The sequence below is a fragment of the Neomonachus schauinslandi genome, chromosome 5, assembly GCF_002201575.2.
Source record: "Neomonachus schauinslandi chromosome 5, ASM220157v2, whole genome shotgun sequence".
NCBI lineage: Eukaryota > Metazoa > Chordata > Mammalia > Carnivora > Phocidae > Neomonachus > Neomonachus schauinslandi.
In genome coordinates, this window is record NC_058407.1 from 167,413,007 (window position 1) to 167,431,343 (window position 18,337).

Here is an 18,337-nt window from a genome sequence, read left to right on the forward strand (position 1 = left end):
AATGTTGGGAGGTGTCCCTCTTCCAACGAAGGCCAGACTCTCCAAACAAGTCCTGTCCTGGGTCTTCCCCACGTTTAAAGACATCATCCTCTTGGACCTTAGAGCACCATAAACTCATCACTGCACTAGACAGCAGCAATCTCCCAGTCCCCACTCTTGGGCAACTATGCTCATTCCCTATATGCTGCCAGAATATTTTTTTCCAATTTCCTTGATGGGAACATCAGGCCCAAAGGAATGATGGCTTTAAAATACGTTTCCTTATAAGAGTTTTATAGGGTTAGCTCTAACAGTTAGGTCTTTGATCCTTTTACAGTTCAGTTTTATGTATGGTGTGAGGTAGGGGTTCAACTTCATCTTTTACAAATGGATATCCAGCTGTCCAACACCATTTGTTGAATAGACTCTTCTTTCCCCATTGAGTGGTCTTGGCACTCTAGTCAAAAATGAACTGACCATAGATATATGGATTTCTTTCTGAAAGCTCATTTCTATCCTACTGACCTGTATGTCTATCCTTATACCAAAACCACACTATCTTGATTACTTGATTACTGTAGCTTTGCAGGAAGTTTTGAAATTGGGAAGGATGACTCCACCCACTTTATTCTTCTTTTTCCAAACTGTTTTGGCTGTTTGGGGTCCTTCGAATTTCCTATATATTTTAGTTTCAGCTTGTCTATTTCTGCAAAAAGGCAGCTGAAATTTTAATAGGGATTGCACTGAATCTGTAGATCAATTAGGGGAGTATTGCCTTATTAACAATATTAGTTAGGTCTCCTGATCTAATTGAACATATGATGTCTCTCCTTTATTTGGGTCTTCTTGAGTTTCTTTCAACAATGTTTTATAGTTTTCAGTGTACAAGTCTTGCACATCTTTGGTTAAACCTATTCCTAAGCATCTTATTAATTTTTATTATTATAAATGGAATTGTATTCTTAATTTCATTTTTGAAATGATTTTTAAAGTGTTGATCTTGTACTCTGCAACCTTGCTTGGCTCACTTATTAGTTTAAGAGTTGTTGGTGGTGGATTTTTAAAGATATATATATATAAATATATAATCATGTCATCAACCAATGGAGACAGTTTCACTTCTTTGCCAATCTGGATGCCTTTTATTTCTTTTTCTTCCCTAATTGCTCTCATGAGAACCTCCAGTACAATACTGAATATAAGTGGTAAGAACAGACATCCTTGTTTTGTTCCTGATCTTAGGGAAGAAAACCTTCAGTCTTTTCACAATTAAGTATGATGTCAGCTGTGGGTTTGTTTTTTGTTTTTTTTTTGTAGATGCCCTTTTATCAGGCTAAAGAATATCTTAATTTCTCTTTCATTTTTGAAGGACACTTTTACCAAACATAGAATTCTTCGCTGGCAGGTTTTTTTCCACTTTCATCACTTTGAATATGTCCTCCCACTGTCTTCTGGTCTCGCTGTCTTTTTGTGTTTTGTTTTGTTTTTAAAGATTTTATTTATTTATTTGAGACAGAGAGAATGAGAGACAGAGAGCATGAGAGGGAAGAGGGTCAGAGGGAGAAGCAGACCCCCTGCTGAGCAGGGAGCCCGATGCGGGACTCGATCCCGGGACTCCAGGATCATGACCTGAGCTGAAGGCAGTTGCTTAACCAACTGAGCCACCCAGGCGCCCTGTGTTTTGTTTTTTAATGGGAAATTAACTGTTAATCTTATTGAGGATTCCCTGTACATGATGAGTCACTTTTCTCCTGCTACTTTCTCTCCTTGTCTTTGGCTTTTGAAACTGTGGTTATGATGTGTCCCGGTGAGGATCTCTTTGAATTTATCCTACTTGGAGTTTGTTGACTTTCTTGGATGTGGAAATGTATGTTTTTTCATCAAATCTGGCATGTTTTCGGTCATTACTTCTTCAAATATCTCAACTGATCTATCTTCAAGTTCGCTGATTCCTTCTTCAGCCTGCACAAATTAGATGTTGATCCCTGCTAGTGAATTTTTTTTGGTTTGAGTTATACTTTTTATTCTATGATTTTCTTTTTAGTTTCTTTTTTATAATTTCTATCAATTGCCTCTATGTGAAACTCCATTTTCATACTTTCATTTAGATATGGTTTCCTTTAGTTCTTTGTACATATTTAAAATAGCAGACTGGGCACCTAGGTGGCTCTGTTGGTTGAGTGTCTGCCTTTGGCTCAGGTCACGACTCCAGAATCCTGGGATCAAGCCCCATGTTGGGCTCCTTGCTTGGGGAGGAGCCTGCTTCTCCCTCTTCCCGACCCTGTGCATGATCTCTCTCGTTCTCTCTCGCTCACTCTCTCTCTCTCTCAAATATAATTAAAAAATTGTTTTAATTAAAAAATAAAATAAAATAGTGGACCTACAGGTGCCTGGGTGGCTCAGTGGCTTAAGCATCTGTCTTTGCTCAGGTCATGATCATGGGTTCCTGGGATTGAGCCACTTGTCAGGCTCCCTGCTCAGCGGGTAGTCTTCTTATCCCTCCCCCTCTACTCCTCCCCCTGCTCGTGCTCTCTCTCTCTCAAATAAATCTTTAAAAAAATTTAAAAATACAAAAACAAAAAAGAATAGTGGACCTAAAGTATTTGTCTAGTAATTCTGGCATCTGGGCTTCTTCATGGACAGTTTCTATCAATTGCTTTCCCACCATGTATACAGGATTGTATTTTCTTATGGTTTCTTTGCATATTTCATAATTTTTGTTGAAAACTGCACATTTCAAATAATATAATGTAGCATCTCTGGAAATCAGATTCTGCTCCTTCATAGGGTTTGTCATTGTTGCTGCTTAATGTGGTGGTTGTTTGGTGACTTTCCTGAACTAATTCTGCAAAGTCTGTATTCTAGGTCATGAGTGATCACTGAAGCCTTTGCTCAGTTAACTCAGTGGTCAGCTAATGATTAGACAGATTTCCTCAACCTCCTGGAACCAGTAAATCTCCTTCTCTTTGCTGAGGGGTTCCGTTTGCATGTTGAGGCATGCCTTCAACACTTAGCCAGGCAGATTATACCTCAGCCCCGACTTTCATGTCCAGCTTGCACACAGCTTCAAGGTCAGTCAGAGGTGAGAGATTATTGCCTTCTCAAGTCTTTTCTGAACACACACATGGCCAACACACGTACATGGATTATAGGAACAGCAGAGCTTTTAAAAGCTCCCAGTGGTAAATAAATAAATAAATAAATAAATAAATAAATAAATAAATGCTCCCAATGGACATCTTACTCCTCAGCCTTTCCTTTTAAGCTCTATGTTAGTCTATTGTCCACCCCAACTGTTATCCATTGCCTTATGTAGCTGTGATGTTAAAATAATCAACAAATGTCCCTGGGGAGAGGCTTTTAAGCACTGGAGATGGCTTAAATAAGGTCAAAAAAGGACAAGCCTTCCAAGTGAGGTCTTGAAGGGAACCACTAGCTAGGTTAGATGATGGTTATTCTACATGATCTCGTGATCTGGCTACTGCCTAGCTCTCCAACTTCACCTCCCACCTCCCACCCCAGGGTAGCTGGCATTCTTGCAGTTTCTTGAACAAGGCTGTTCCTGCCCCAGGGCCTTTGAACATACTGTTTGCCTTTGCCTGAAAAGCTCTTTCCCGTGATTTCTGCTTGGCTGACTTCATCACTTCATTACCATCTGTGATTAAACAGTACTTCATCAAAGAGGTTTTCCAACCACCCTCTCTAATAAAACCTCCTTCTCACCCAACCCCCATCGTCAACACTAGCTATTTCTCTCTCTCATTTCTTTCAGTAGTATTTATCACAATCTGGCATGATATCATACACATACTTGCTATTGCCTGATTTCCCTGTTGGAACCTAAGTTCTGTGAAGATGAACTCTGACTGCATTGTATCCCTAGCTCCTAAAACAGTGCCTGGATCTGCTCAGAAATACTTTTTTAAAAATGAAGTAGTCTTCTAAGATGGATCTGTATTCTGTCAGCTTAACTAAACTGGACTACACTTCCCAGAATTCCCTTCATTGTGTAGTTCCAAATTATCATGGGATACTTGGCCCAAGATTTGCAAGGCAGCCATGAAGGAGCAGCCATGCTCCTCTGTGCTCAGTGAGTGCAAGCACCATGCACTGTCACTTGTCTGCTGGGTGAACTGGTTGGCATGGAGCTGCAGCCAGGCCTGCAGCTCCCCTAACTCTAGCTTCTCCAACTCCTGGGCCAGGGGCATATTTAGCTCTGTGACAAAGAACACCCATACGTTGCATGACATCTTCATTATCAAAGTTGGAATAATAGAGTCCGTGAGAAAACAACACAGTTCCAGTCCATCCTTGTGGGTTCCAGCTCAACCTCTAAGGTTTCAGCTTTTTCTTGCTCCCCCCAGTTCACATGTCTCTTCCCTTCCCAACTGCCTCCCTATGGCCTTCAAGGTCTAACACCAGATACAGAGACAACAATGCCACATAGACAGGGTAATGGGTTCCCAAAACTATGCAAGGTCAAATCTTTATAATAGATCCCTTATAATCCAAGTGGTTCGACTTCTCTGATTGACCCCAGCTCACATACCCCTTATGTCCTGTAACCTCAACCATTCTCTATCAGTTTATCTCCATCTGCTTTTATTTATTTATTTATTTTAAAGATTTTATTTATCTGAGAGAGAGCATGCACGAGCAGAGTGGAGGGGCCAGGGGCAGAGGGAGAGGGAGAGGGAGAAGCAGACTCCCCGCTGAGCAGGGAGCCAGACACGGGCTCGATCCCAGGACCCTGAGATCATGACCTGAGCTGAAAGCAGATGCTTAACCTACTGAGCCACCCAGGTGCCCCCATCTGCTTTTAAACAAAGTTCCCCAACTTAAAAAAAAAAAAATCGCTCAGGCGCCTGGGTGGCTCAGTTGGTTGAGTGACTGCCTTCAGCTCAGATCATGATCCTGGAGTCCCGGGATCGAGTCCCACATCGGGCTCCCTGCTCAGCAGGGAGTCTGCTTCTCCCTCTGACCCTCCCCCCTCTCATGTGCACTCTCTCTCTCTCTCAAATAAATAAATAAAATCTTTAAAAAAAAAATCGCTAGGGGCGCCTGAGTGGCTCAGTCGTTAAGCGTCTGCCTTCAGCTCAGGTCATGATCCCAGGGTCCTGGGATCGAGCCCCGCATCGGGCTCCCTGCTCCGCGGGGAAGCCTGCTTCTCCCTCTCCCACTCCCCCTGCTTGTGTTCCCTCTCTTGCTGTCTCTCTCTCTGTCAAATAAATAAATAAAATCTTTAAAAAAAAAAAATCGCTCGTCAACCTGACACACCCCTCCATCTATTGCCCACTCTTCCCTTTCCAAGTCAAATTTCTTGAAAGACCTGCCTTCATTGACTGTCTTCATTTTATGAATTCCTCTAGCTCTTGGTAGATCAACAATAAGCTCCATTTGCAAAATCCAAAGAACACTTTTTTTTTCCAGTTCCCATCTAACGAAAGCTGGTATTCTTTAGTCGTGTTTTCCATGGCCTGGCACTCTGATCTCCACGAAACTCTCTGCTCTTGGCCTCCATGGCACCAAACTTTCCTGGTTTCCCTCCCTCTTCTCTCACCCCTCTTCCTTTCCCTGGCTGGCTTCTTCTTGACCTGTGTGTTAAATGTTGGGGTCCTCAGGACAGACATACCCCCTTGGCCCTCTGCACTCTCTTCTTCGGTGGTCTCCTCCACCCCCCATGCCTCCAGTTACCACCCAGATGCCAACATAATTTCCATCTCTCTGGCCTCCAGATCTATTTAGCAATATCCACAGTGACCTCAGAATCAACATGTCCCAAATCCATCCCTGACCATCCCTGCAATGTGATGACACCATCATGCTTTGGGTCATGGCCAAAGCCAGAATCCTGAGATAAATCCTTGACTATGTTTCTTCTCACATCTCCCCAATGACCAGATGCTGGCAACTCAGTCTTTTAAATGTCCCCATCCACTTCTCTCCATCCCCGTGGTCACCACACTGTCCTCTTACCTGACACCTTGCCCCCCCCAATCTCATTCTTCACAATGAGGCCTCCCTTTCACCTGTCCTGCTGCCTCATTCAAATACTTATGGGGTTGCAACTGAAAACCAGAAGGATCTTTATAAAGTGCAGGTGCAATCATGATATTTCTCTGCCTCAAACCCTTTGAAGGTTATTCATAGGGTAAAATATAACACTCTCAGGGCCTTGCGCATCGGCCCTGTCTCCTCAGCCCTACTCTATCTCTTCCTTGTCCATTCTGCAGGCACTCCACCCCATTGCTGGAATGAAAGCATTTCTCCACCTTCTGCCTTTTGCACCCTCTGCCTGGAATGCTCTTCTTGACCTCCTTTTCCAGCGAATTCCTGCTCTTCCTTCAGATGTTGACTTGAACACTCCCAGATTAGAGTGGTTCTGTTATTCACCCCATAGAACGTTTTCTTCTTAATGCCACATCATGCCTGTCCTCATGTTAAACATCTGTCCACCACCAGGCACATGAAGGTGGTGTGTTGTCCTGTCTTGTCCACTCACTAGATGAACCACTAGGGCTGGCACAATGCCTGCTCATGGCAAGTCATTAACAAATGTTCGTCAAATTAGTAAATTTAAAAGGTTTGAAAGCTATCTAGGCCGATATTCTCATTTTACAGACAAAAAAAAAAAAAAAAAAAAAAAAAAAAGAAGTCAACTGTAGCCCATAGAGAATTGATATTCCTATTTCCTAGGAGGTAAGAGTTTAGGTTTATACAGGCCTCTTGACCTTGGATTGCTTAAAGAGGGACAGATAGATAGATATGGCTATCTAGACACACACACACACACACACACACACACACTCCAAAACATACCTGCTACAAAACTTACACACAGGAGCAAACTATTCTGACCATGTCCCCACCTCCTCCTTGCTAAATGTGTCCCCAGCCTGCTGCCCTTAGAGGGATTTTGCTGCTAATCCATTCCTGCTCTGCTGGTCAGGCAAGAGCATGGTGGATGGGATGGGGCATTCTAATTCAAGGACTTTGGGAGTGAGGCTAAAGGATTTGAATTAGTTCCAAGAGACAAACAGCAGTCTGCATTATTCACTTAAGATTTACGAAGTGGGGCAGTGCAGAGAGGGTCCAAGCTTGCATCCAGTGGGGCCACAGTCTGGGCCCAACTGTCCTTCCCAGCTTCATTTCTCCTGTCCTTACTCCATTCCCATCCCAGAGACCCAAACTCCCGCTGTTGCCAAAACTCGACTTGCTTGCCTCTGGGGCTTTCCATATGATGTCTTCTTCCCTATTTTTCTCTTTTGCCCTCCGCTGTCAAACTCCAAGGCAAAGCTCATGCATTACCTCCTCTGCAAACGTATCCTTCCCACCTAGAAAGACTCCTGTACTTCCTTCCGAGCGCCCCTAAAGCATCCCTTCACAGCTCAGCCAGTACCCTCGTGCTCACTGTTGCTGGGTCTCTCTCCTCCAAGAAATTTAGGGCAAAGCTGGGGTCCTTCCTGCACCCTGGACCCACCATGGTGCCTGCCCACACTGCTGGTGCCCCACTGTACCACAGTCCTGGAGGGTGCGGTCTGTAAAAGCACCAGGGTTTCCTTCCTTCGGGCAGGGCAGGAGCTTGCTGAACTTTCTGTAATCAGAAAGTGAGACCCCCCTCTGCCGTATAAACCAAAGGCCGGCAGCCTCACCATGAGTGACCAAGCCTGAGGGGCCCCAGGGAGTCCAGGCTCCAAAGGGGAGCCCACTGTGCTGCATCTGCAGGAGTGGGGGAGGAGGGGCTCTCCGCAGAGATCCTAGAGGACTGAGTCACTGGAAGGCAGCCAAGTGCGGCCCGATGAGAGGGAGCTGGGTTAAGGAGAGATCTGCTTGGCCACCCCTCCGGATGAGGACAGCTGGGACACAAAGCTCCACCTGTCGGCCCTCCACGCAATTCCTCTGCCTGGTGCTCCCAGGCCTGGCCCCATGCCCGCCACCAGCAGCTGCCTCCCGCCACCACTCCCCCCGCCATGGGTGGCCTTTGGTCCTCTCCTGGGGACAGCTGTACCACACCAGCGGGTGGGAGGTGGCTCATCAAGGGCCTCCCAGGGCGGCTTCTAATTGTAACCTTCAAATCTGGAACCTCCTCGGGAGTCAGCAGCAGAGAGTAGCCCCATGGTACCTGGGTGTCCCCAACTTGAGTGACAAGGAGAAGTGCTTCCAGGTGACCAGGGGCTCTCTTCAAGGCCCCCTTCATTTTCTCCGAGGTCCCCTGGCTCAGCTCCACACTGTCGCCATGCCCAGGACCCCTGTCCTCCCTCTGCAGAGCCTCCTGGACAGCCTGCAGGCAACCCAGAGAGCAAGACAATAAAGCAAACAAGCGGAGCGAATGCCTGAAGAGAAACGCAAAGCAGAGTTTTATTTTTTAATTTTTAAGTTTACTTTTTATAAAGGCAATATCAACTCATAGGAAATTACTTACACAGGTATATACACATACGTATATGAATGTATAACAGAAATAAAAGTTTTGGCTGTGCCCTGGCACGTGGCGGCAGGAAGTCTCCTTGGAGTATGTCCAGTGACTGTGTCTGTGTTTCCATGAGGAGCCCATGCTACAAACCACGAGAACAGAGCGAGGACTGGTGACAGAATGAGCACTCAGGTATCCCAGGCCTGGTACAGAGACGTCAACTGAGTGGGTTGAGACAGGTGCGTCAACAGCGCCATCAGGAAACTTGAAAATAGCATCATCCTTTGCAATGCATGTACAGAAGATGGTTTCGAGCCCTGATGGGTATTAGGTTTTATCTGATCTTAAATGTGAAGTCCCTGGGGTGAAGGGCTCCTTGAACTTTGTGTCCTTGGTCCCTCATGCAAAACGTGTGCCTCTAAGTGCTTGAGAATCAATTTCATCCATTTTGCATTTCCCAGCATACCCAGCAGAGTCAGATGCCCCAGCCCTAATGAAGGCAGAAGGCTTTACTGAAAGAATCCAACGGGGAAAGGGAGGGCCCAGCAGAAGCCGTGGCCTCCACTTTCTGACCATCCCTGCCACCCAGGTGATGAGGTCCTGGGAAAACTGTGCTGAGATAGCTGGATAATTGTGCAGGAGTTAAGGAGATGGTATATATATATATTTTTTTTTCTTAAACATTTTATTTATTCATTTGAGAGAGAGAAAGAGTGCATGCACAAGCAGGGGGAAGGGGGCAGAGGGAGAAGCAGACTCCCCGCTGAGCAGGGAGCCCGATGCAGAACTCGATCCCAGGACCCTGAGATCATGACCTGAGCTGAAGGCAGATGCTTAACTGACTGAGCCACCCAGGTGCCCCAAGGAGATGGTATATTTTTGATTATTTAATATTCCACCCCCAGAGGTAACATTTTTATTTCCTTTTTCCAATGCTTTCATTTGATCTTTATTTTTACCAATAGAAATAAAAATCTTAAAAAAAAAACCACAGGTGGCTAGACCATAATCCTGATAAACGTTTAAATGTCACGTTCCCCCTGAAGTTTAAGAATTTCACTTGTTAAAAATAATATAAATATAATTTTATATGACTGCATAATATTACATCCTATGGATATATTCATCCATTCAACAGCTATTTATTTTATGCCTACTGCGTGCTAGGCATTTTTCAAGCACTGGGTGTATCAGAAATTACTCATCCACCTCCTGCTGAATGCAGAAGTTGTTTACAATTTTTCACCATTAAATAACTTTGTGATAAGCATCTTTGTTTGTAAGAGGATTTTGTATATTTCAAGTTCTTTTCCTAGGACAGATTCTTAGAAGTTGAATTAGTAGGTCAAAGAGTAATAAATAACATTCTCAACATGCTGTGCCCACATGTCTTCCAAAAAGTCAGGCCAATACGTACTTTCTTTATCAGAAGAGTGCCGATTTCGTACATCCTGACTTTATTCAATTTTGTCACTAGAAAGAAACATAAGTATCTTCTTTGATTATTTTGTATTTCTCACTTACTAGTTTTTCTTGTATTTATGAATTGTTTCCTTCCTTTGTGAATCATCTACTCATATCCAGTCATCTATTGGAGCATCTTACTTAGAGGCTTATGTAAGTTCTTTATATAGTGGGGCATCTGGGTGGCTCAGTCAGTTAAGTGGCCAAAATGTGGAAACAACCCAAATGTCCTTTGGTTAATGAATGGGTAAACAAAGGTGGTATTACCCACTTGATGAAACAGGATTCAGCCATAAAAAGGAATGAAGAAACCTTCACATGCTACGCCATGGACGTACCTCGAAAACATGACGCTAGGTGAAAGAAGCCAACTAAAAGGTTGCACGCTGTTATGATTCCAACTGTATAAACCTCCCGAAATAGATAAATTCGTAGAGACAGAAACTGGGCTGGTGGTTGCCAGGAGCTGGGGGTGGGGGCAAGGAGACAGGAATGTGACTGCTTAATGGGTTTCCTTTGTGAGGGAGGAAGAAAATGTCTTGGATCTAGAGACAGGTAGTGGTTGCACAATACTGTGAATGTATTTAATGCCACTAAAATGTACGCTTTAAAATGATTAACAGAAGGGGCGCCTGGGTGGCTTAGTCAGTTAAGCAGCCGACTCTTGATTTCGGCTCAGGTCATGGTCTCGGGGCCCTGGGGTCGAGCCCTGTGTTGGGCTCCATGCTCAATGGGGAGTCTGCTTGAGGATTCTCTCTCTCTCTCTGCCCCTCCCCCCGCCCGCACGTGTGTTCTCTCTAAAATAAATAAGTCTTTAAGAAATTATTTTTAAATAAAATGGTTAACAGTTCATTGTTTTTGACGTGTAAATTAAAAAAAAAAATCAAGTGCTAAGGACACCTTCTTCTTTTTTTTTTTTTTTAAAGTAGGTTCCGTGCCCAGCATGGAGCCCAATGCAGGGCTTGAATTCACAACCCTGCGATAAGACCTGAGCCCAGATCAAGCACCAGATGCTCAACAGCACCCCATGAGGACAGCTTTTTTTTTTTTTTAAGATTTTATTTATTTATTTGACAGAGAGAGACACAGCGAGAGAGGGAACACAAGCAGGGGGAGTGGGAGAGGTTGAAGCAGGCTTCCGGCAGAGCAGGGAGCCCGATGCGGGGCTCAATCCCAGGACGCTGGGATCATGATCTGAGCGGAAGGCAGACGCTTAACGACTGAGCCACCCAGGCGCCCCATGAGGACAGCTTCTAATAAACAGCCAGCAGTTACCTGTTTCCCCCTCCATCCTTCCAATTCTACTTCCCAAAGGCAGTCGTGCTTTTTACCTTTTCCCTTCTAGTAGTTATTGATATTTCCAATTATTATACGTCCACTATTTCTTCATTTACTAATTTGAAATGTTACCTAATGACTTCCTATTATGATAGCTAAGACATAGTTCCCTTAGATATCCAACCATCTCTCCTTCCTCATCTGCTCAACACAGATATACAAATATTTCAGTGAAATAGTGTTTAAATGATGACTGTATAAATGTCATTCTGCGCATGGACAGGTGGGGAATGATTACATTTCCGTTCTTGTCCCATTTTTTATTTTTCTTGAAGTTAATAATTGCTTTGTTGTTTTATTTGTATAACTTTCTACATACACGTTCTGAACTTCTCCCAAATACCTACTGTAGGAGATACTGTGTGGGGTACCTTGTTTCCAGGAGGCGTCCCTTGGGGCCGCTCACCTTCACTGGGTCCACTTCTCCTGGGTCCTTCTCATGCTGTTTTCTACATCTCTTCTGCTGAAGGGCACTTCCCGTAAAAAGGAATCACAGAGGGGCACGTGGGTGGCTCAGGTGATTAAGCATCTGGCTCTTGGGTTTCGGCTCAGGTCATGATCTTAGGGTCCTGAGATCGAGCCCCGTGTTGGCCGCCTGCTCAGCAGGGAGTCTGCTTCCCCTCCCCCCGTCCCTCCCCCCGTTCATGCAATCCCTCTTCCCCCTGTCTCTCTAAAATAAAAAATAAATAAATCTTTCAAAAAAAGGAATCAAAGGGATATCTTTTTCTTCCATCCTTGGTTATCTGGAAATATTTGTGTTCTGTTTTCACACTTTATTAGTCATTTGGGTATGAAATAATACACGGAAAATCATTTTCCTCCAGAATGCTGAAGGCATACAACACCTAGCATCCAGAGTCACTCTTGAGAAATTCAATGCCATCCAATTCCCATTCCTGTGCCTGGTGCCTATTGTTCCTCTCCAGGAAACTGTCGAATCCCCTCATGAAGGCTGTTGTCGTAAAATTTCACAATGCTGCATGTTGGCATGACTTTTGTCATTTATTGTGCTGGGTACCTGTGGTCTGCAGATGTGTTCCTGGTACACCTTCTTTGGCTTTCTCACCTCTGTTGTCTCTGTTTCTCTTTCTGGAACTCTATTTTTATACTGAACCTTCTGGATAGATGCTCCATGTTTCTTAACTGCTCTGTGTACTTTTCAACTCCTTGTCCTTCTTTGCTACTTTGTTGAGAGATTTCCTTGACTTTATCTTCTCTACCTTCAAATGAAATTCTGAATTCACCAACTTCTTGAACTCTAAGTGAATACTATCTGGAAGTTTCTGAAGTTTTCTTCTGAACTTGCATTGTCTTTGTTTCTTACAGATAGCTTCTTCCTGATTGTTTAATTCTTTTGTTCACGTAACTTTCCCTTTCCTTATATGTCAGCTGATCCCTGGTTAGCTGTTTATACTAGCTTCTGTGTGGAAATTCCAATGGCGGAGCTCATCAGCTGGCAAATTTCATTTTTGGGAGAGTGGGCAGGGTGTGAGCCCCACACTGGTGCCTCCCAGAGATCTGGTTGTGAAGGGCTTTGTTCTGAGGCCTTGTGTTTCTCCAGAAAACATCTGATCACTGGCCTGGGAGGTGGATATCCTTGGCTCATCTGGGTGAGTGCAAATTCCAAACTAATCCCCTTGTTTTCAGCACCAGGGTACCCCACCCTCTGCTACACAGAGTCTCTGAGTTAGGAGATCGTCCAGGTCTGTTTCTCCAATCTGGTCCGCAGCTGCAGTATAAATGCCTGTCTGCTGGAATGCAGCAGGAGGGTGAGAGGACCAGTTCTTACAGACTGATACCCTCTCCACCTGATTTCAGTCCTCCCCTACACCTCCCCCACCATGACGCCTCCAAGCTCAAGCTTGTCTGGGCCCAGCGCAGCATATCTGCTCTCCTGTTAGTATCCTCTTTAATTCTTTCCAAAATGTGTTAAAACATCTCATTTGATAATGATCCCATTCCCATTCTTCGTTCTTGTAGGTCTTTCTCATTCTTCTTTACTATTATTGTAGTCAATCTTGGGAGATGGGTGCATGTAGCCAGTTTGCTACTTTAGATGAAATCCTTTGTTGTACTTTGACATATGAAACCTGTTAAGGGTCGAAATGTGTCCCCTCCAAAAGATATGTTGAAGTCCTAACCCCCAGTATGTGACCTCATTTTGAAATAGGGTTGTTGCAGATATTAGTTGAGATGTGGTCCCACTGGAGTAGGGTGGGCCCTTAATCCAATATGACCAGTGTCTTTTTAAGAAGAGAGAGAGACATGGGGCTCCTGGGTGGCTCAATCAGTTGCGTGGCCAATTCTTGATTTCAGCTCAGGTCGTGATCTCGGGGTCGTGGGATCGAGCCCCCCATTGGGCTCCACGCTCATCAGGGAGTCTGCTTGAGATTGTTCCTCTCCCTTTCACTCTGCCCCTCCCCCCACTCGAATGCACGTGTGCTCGCTCTCAAATAAATCTTTAAAAAAAAAAAAAGAGGGGCACCTGAGTGGCTCGGTTGTTAGGCGTCTGCCTTCAGCTCAGGTCATGACCCCAGGGTCCTGGGATCGAGCCCCACATCGGGATCCCTGCTCCACAGGAAGCCTGCTTCTCCTGCTCCCACTCCCCCTGCTTGTGTTCCCTCTCTTGCTGTGTCTCTCTCTGTCAAATAAATAAATAAAATCTTTTAAAAAAATAAAAATAAAGAAAAAAGAGAAGAGAGAGACAGAAAGACACGTAGGGAGAACCCCAGGTGAAAATGGGGACAGAGATGGGAATAATACACCTACAAGCCAAGGAACACCAAGGACTGCCAGCAAACACCAGAAACTAGAAGAAGCAAGGAAGCATTCTTCCCTACAGGTGTCAGGGGGAACCTGGCCCTGCCAATAGCTTGAGCTTGCCCTTCTAGCCTCCAGAAAAGTGAGATGATAAATTTCTGTTGTTTCAAAACACCCAGTTTATGGTACTTTATTACAACAGCCCTAGGAAACTAATACAGAGCCCTTAACTTTTTGTGATCACGTAAGTCAATGTTTCTTTCACTGTGATATTTTTTTTTTTAAAGATTTTATTTATTTATTTGACAGAGAGAGACATAGCGAGAGAGGGAACACAAGCAGGGGGAGGGGGAGAGGGAGAAGCAGACTCCCTGCCGAGCAGGGAGCCTGATGTAGGACTCGATCCCGGGACTCCAGGATCATGACCTGAGCCGAAGGCAGTCGCTTAACCGACTGAGCCACCCAGGCGCCCCTCACTGTGATATTTTTGACTGCTTTAAAACTCAGAGGCCCTCCTCTTCCCCAAAAGCTTCCTTCTATATTCTTCAAGGGCTTTTATTTTAATGGTTTGATTTCTCCCTCCTCTCAAATTTAATGCTTTAATCCATCTAGAATTTATCTAAGCATGCAGCCTGAGGTGAGACTCTCCCCATGAAAAGCTAACCAAATGCCTAACCCTGCCTAATTTATCAAAAGATCTTTCCATCCCCATTGACTTGCAAGGTCCCCTCTGTCATACAGTTAATTTACATGTCCATAAACGTATGTTTCTGGGCTATTAATTCTATTCTACTGATCTGTTTATGCTTAAGCCATTAATTACATCAGTTTTAATCATTAAAACATGTTTCAATATTTAGCAGGGCAAGTTTCTCCTCGACGCAAGTTTTTAAGTTACTCTCATTTATTCTTCCAGATAAATCTTAGAAAAACCTGAGTCCACAAATAAATCCTCCACCGGGGTTTCAGTTGCACATGGGAGAAGTATAAATTACACTGGGAAGAGCGCACATTTCTATAAATTCCATAGTTCCCATCCAGAAACAAAGCATGTCTCTCCATTCATTCATCTGCTTTATATCGCTCAGTAAACTTTATGATTTTAACAGGGCTCCTCTATCTAAAATACCCCCCAAGCCACTCCTTACCCCTCATTGTTATAATGAGAATGAGAAAAGCAGCTGAGAAAGCTCACTAAGACACCCCTTTCGGCAACTGTTGTACTAAACAGTTTTATAAGCATCATCTCACTATAAATTCTTAACAATGGTATGAGTGGTACCTATTATTTCCACTTCTACCTTAAAAACTGAGGCACACAGAGATCATTAGTTCAAAATCATAGCAGGTTTCCAACCCCGGCAATTTTACTCTGGAGCCCATGGTTTTATCTGAAAAATATTTTTTTTTACTATCCAGCCGTAAAAAGGAATGAGGATGCCTTATATATGCTGGTATAAAAAGACTGCCCAGATAGTTGGTTAGGTGAAAAAGCAAGATTCTGAACTATCATTTGTAGAAAAAGTGGGGAAGAGGGTCATATTTCAGGATATTTATGTTTGCTTGTACACGAAAATATTTGGAGAGACTCAACAAGAGATTAGTAAAGGAGTGGTTCTCTCTTGGAGTTGAACAGGAATGAGGCAGCTGGGGGACAAGGGTAGGAGGGATCTTTTCACTTTTTTTTTTTAATTCTTTTTTAATTTTTTTAACTTATTTTTTATTCTTTTATTTTTTTTAGTATCTTTTTTTCTAAGATTTTATATATTCATTTGGGAGAGAGAGAGGGAGACAGAGAGAGCACAAGGAGGGGGAGAGGCAGAGGGAGAGGGAGAAGCAGACTCTCTGCTGAGCTGGGAGCCCGATATGGGGCTCGATCCCAGGATCTGGAGATCATGATCTAAGCCGAAGGCAGATGCTTAACCATCTGAACCACCCAGGCGCCCCCAAAATTCTTTTTTAATTAAAAAAATTTTTTTTCATTTTGCCTATTCAAAAATTTCATACATTTTTACATTTTTAATTTAAAACAAAATGCACAGCAGGCACTCAATCAATACGATTTGAGTGAATGCCTGGAGAGTTCAGATTTGTATAAAGCTGTGTTTATGATCTTGCTGTTTCGGTGAATAGGATCTGTTTTCTAAGATCCTTTCAAGCTGGTTGTTGTTACGTAGGAAAATATACAATTGATTTTTATATCTCTTGCTCCCAGCACTTGTATTCCTGATGCTGACCTTGCCTGTTAATCCTCTTTTCCACTGATTCTCCTGGGTTTTCAGTGGCTAGGGCAGGGGGCTGGGCTGGTTCCATAAATGTGTTTTGGCACGTCAGGGCTGAAAATTCAGAGTGGTGAGGACCGTGGGGGCAGGAGAGTGTGTTCTCCATATAAAGACATCAAGTCCCAATTTTTAAAAAACACTGTGTGAGCCAAACAAAACAAGCCCAGGAAAGAATCCAGCCTCCAGGACGTCAGCCTGCAGCCTGTGTGTGCTGTACCCTCTGTTCACTCACACTTTTCCCTTCCCTTCCCCTCGGCTCCTCCCCTTGGTCCTCTGAGGCCTTCCCAGCTGCTCTGGTCTGCACTGAGTTTCTCCCGTCTTCCCCATGGCCGTCAGGTTTAGAATCACTGCAAGCCACAGTGTGGCCATAAGCTCTTGAATAAGCAATTTGAGGCCATTCAGCCTGCCTTCCTGGGCTCTTCCCACCCACATCGGCATCTTCTGCTTCTGTGGTTAGCAGACTGCAGTGACCACTCAGCCCCCCCCCCCCCCCCCCCCCCCCCACCGCCCGTTCTTCCTTGGGTCTAGGAGGAACTTGAACTCAGCAATCAAGTCTGATTCATCACTGATACCTGGTGCCCCGCACTGCAGGCACTGAGGAAACTTGATGCGCTGAATGATGAACACCTTCAGGGCAGGTAGGCATTTCAACTAACTCACGTATTCAGAACCCTGACAGAACTTTGGAGAACAAGCCAAAGAGGACAACAGGACCCCTGCCCTCAAGGGACAGGGCAGAGCCTCCGTGAGGGCTGGATCTGGTTTTTACACCCGACACTTAGAGCAAAGCCCCCCCAAAATATATTTGTTGGTGGGGCGACATGGAGTTTACCATCCATACAGTCACCCAAAATATAGCCACAGCAGAGGCAAAAGAACATGTGGAGAAAACCAAGGAGAAGGAGATTAGGACACGGGGAGCGAAGTCTCACAGGGCTCCATGATGTTGGCAGAGGCACCCATCTAGCCCCTCACGGAGACATGAATACTTTTACTCCTAACTGTGAGGGATTGCTGCCCCGCCTCTCCCTAGGCCATGAGAACACTCACATCATGTTCTCACAGAAACTCTACCACGCACAGTTACCCTCATGTCAGGGGTGAGGAAGTGGAGACTGGGACTAGTGATGTGACTTGCCCAAGATCACACAGGGAATCAGCCTTGTGGCCAGACCTGACATTCTAGGTAGGAATTTTGGAGAGGTGGCAGGGGTTTGAGTGATCTAACCTACAGAGGAGAAGCTCCAGGTTAATTTCTGTCCCACTGCACCGTGAGGGAGGCTGAGGATCAACAGTACATAAGACAGATTCTTCTGTTGCTCATGGAACCCCACTCCAGCCTTGGCAGGGGAGGGAGATAGATGATATAACCCCCCTCCAAAAAATGACTGGATGATCCTACCCAGTGATAGGTACTATGAAGAAAACACAATGAAATAATACGATAGAGAGTTGGGGTATAGCTTAGCTTTTTGGGGGGTGTTGGAAGAAGCCCCTTTAAAGAGGCAGCAATTGGACAGAGAGCATATGGCAGATGCAAAGTTTCCAAGACAGGAGCAAGACAGGCAAAAAGACCAAAAGGCTGTAGGCCAGTGCACAATGAGGCTGGTGAGGGCCTCAGGGGCAGCATATAGAGGATGTTCCAGATCACTTAATGAAGGTAGGTTTTATTCTAAGCAATCAGGAAGCCACTGGAAGGTTTTAAGCAGGGTGGTGAAATAATTAGATTTATGTTTTTTATTTTATTTTTAAAGATTTATTTATTTTAGAAAGAGAAGTGTGCGTGCAAGCATGGGGGTGGGGGTTGGGGAGGGGCCAAAGGATGGGGAGAGTCTGAAGCAGATTTCTCGCTGAGCACAGAGTCCTACGTGGGGCTTGATCTCATGACCCTGAGATCATGACCTGAGCTGAAACCAAGAGTCAGACACTTAATCAACTGCACCACCCAGGCAACCCTATTTTATTTAAGATTTATTCTTTTTTAAGTAATCTCCTCACCCAGTGTGGGACTTGAACTCACAACCCTAAGATCAAGAGTCACATGCTACAACGAATGAGTCAGCCAGGCACCCCTGATTGATTGATTGATTGATTTTTAAGA

At 44.5% G+C, this 18,337-nt stretch overlaps 1 protein-coding gene across 1 annotated transcript in view; it reads right to left on the minus strand.

Annotated features, from left to right (window-relative positions):
- HIP1 (huntingtin interacting protein 1) overlaps positions 1–18,337 on the minus strand; it is a 145,714-nt gene that overhangs the window by 103,646 nt on the left and 23,731 nt on the right. The gene's annotated exons all lie outside the window — the stretch shown is intronic.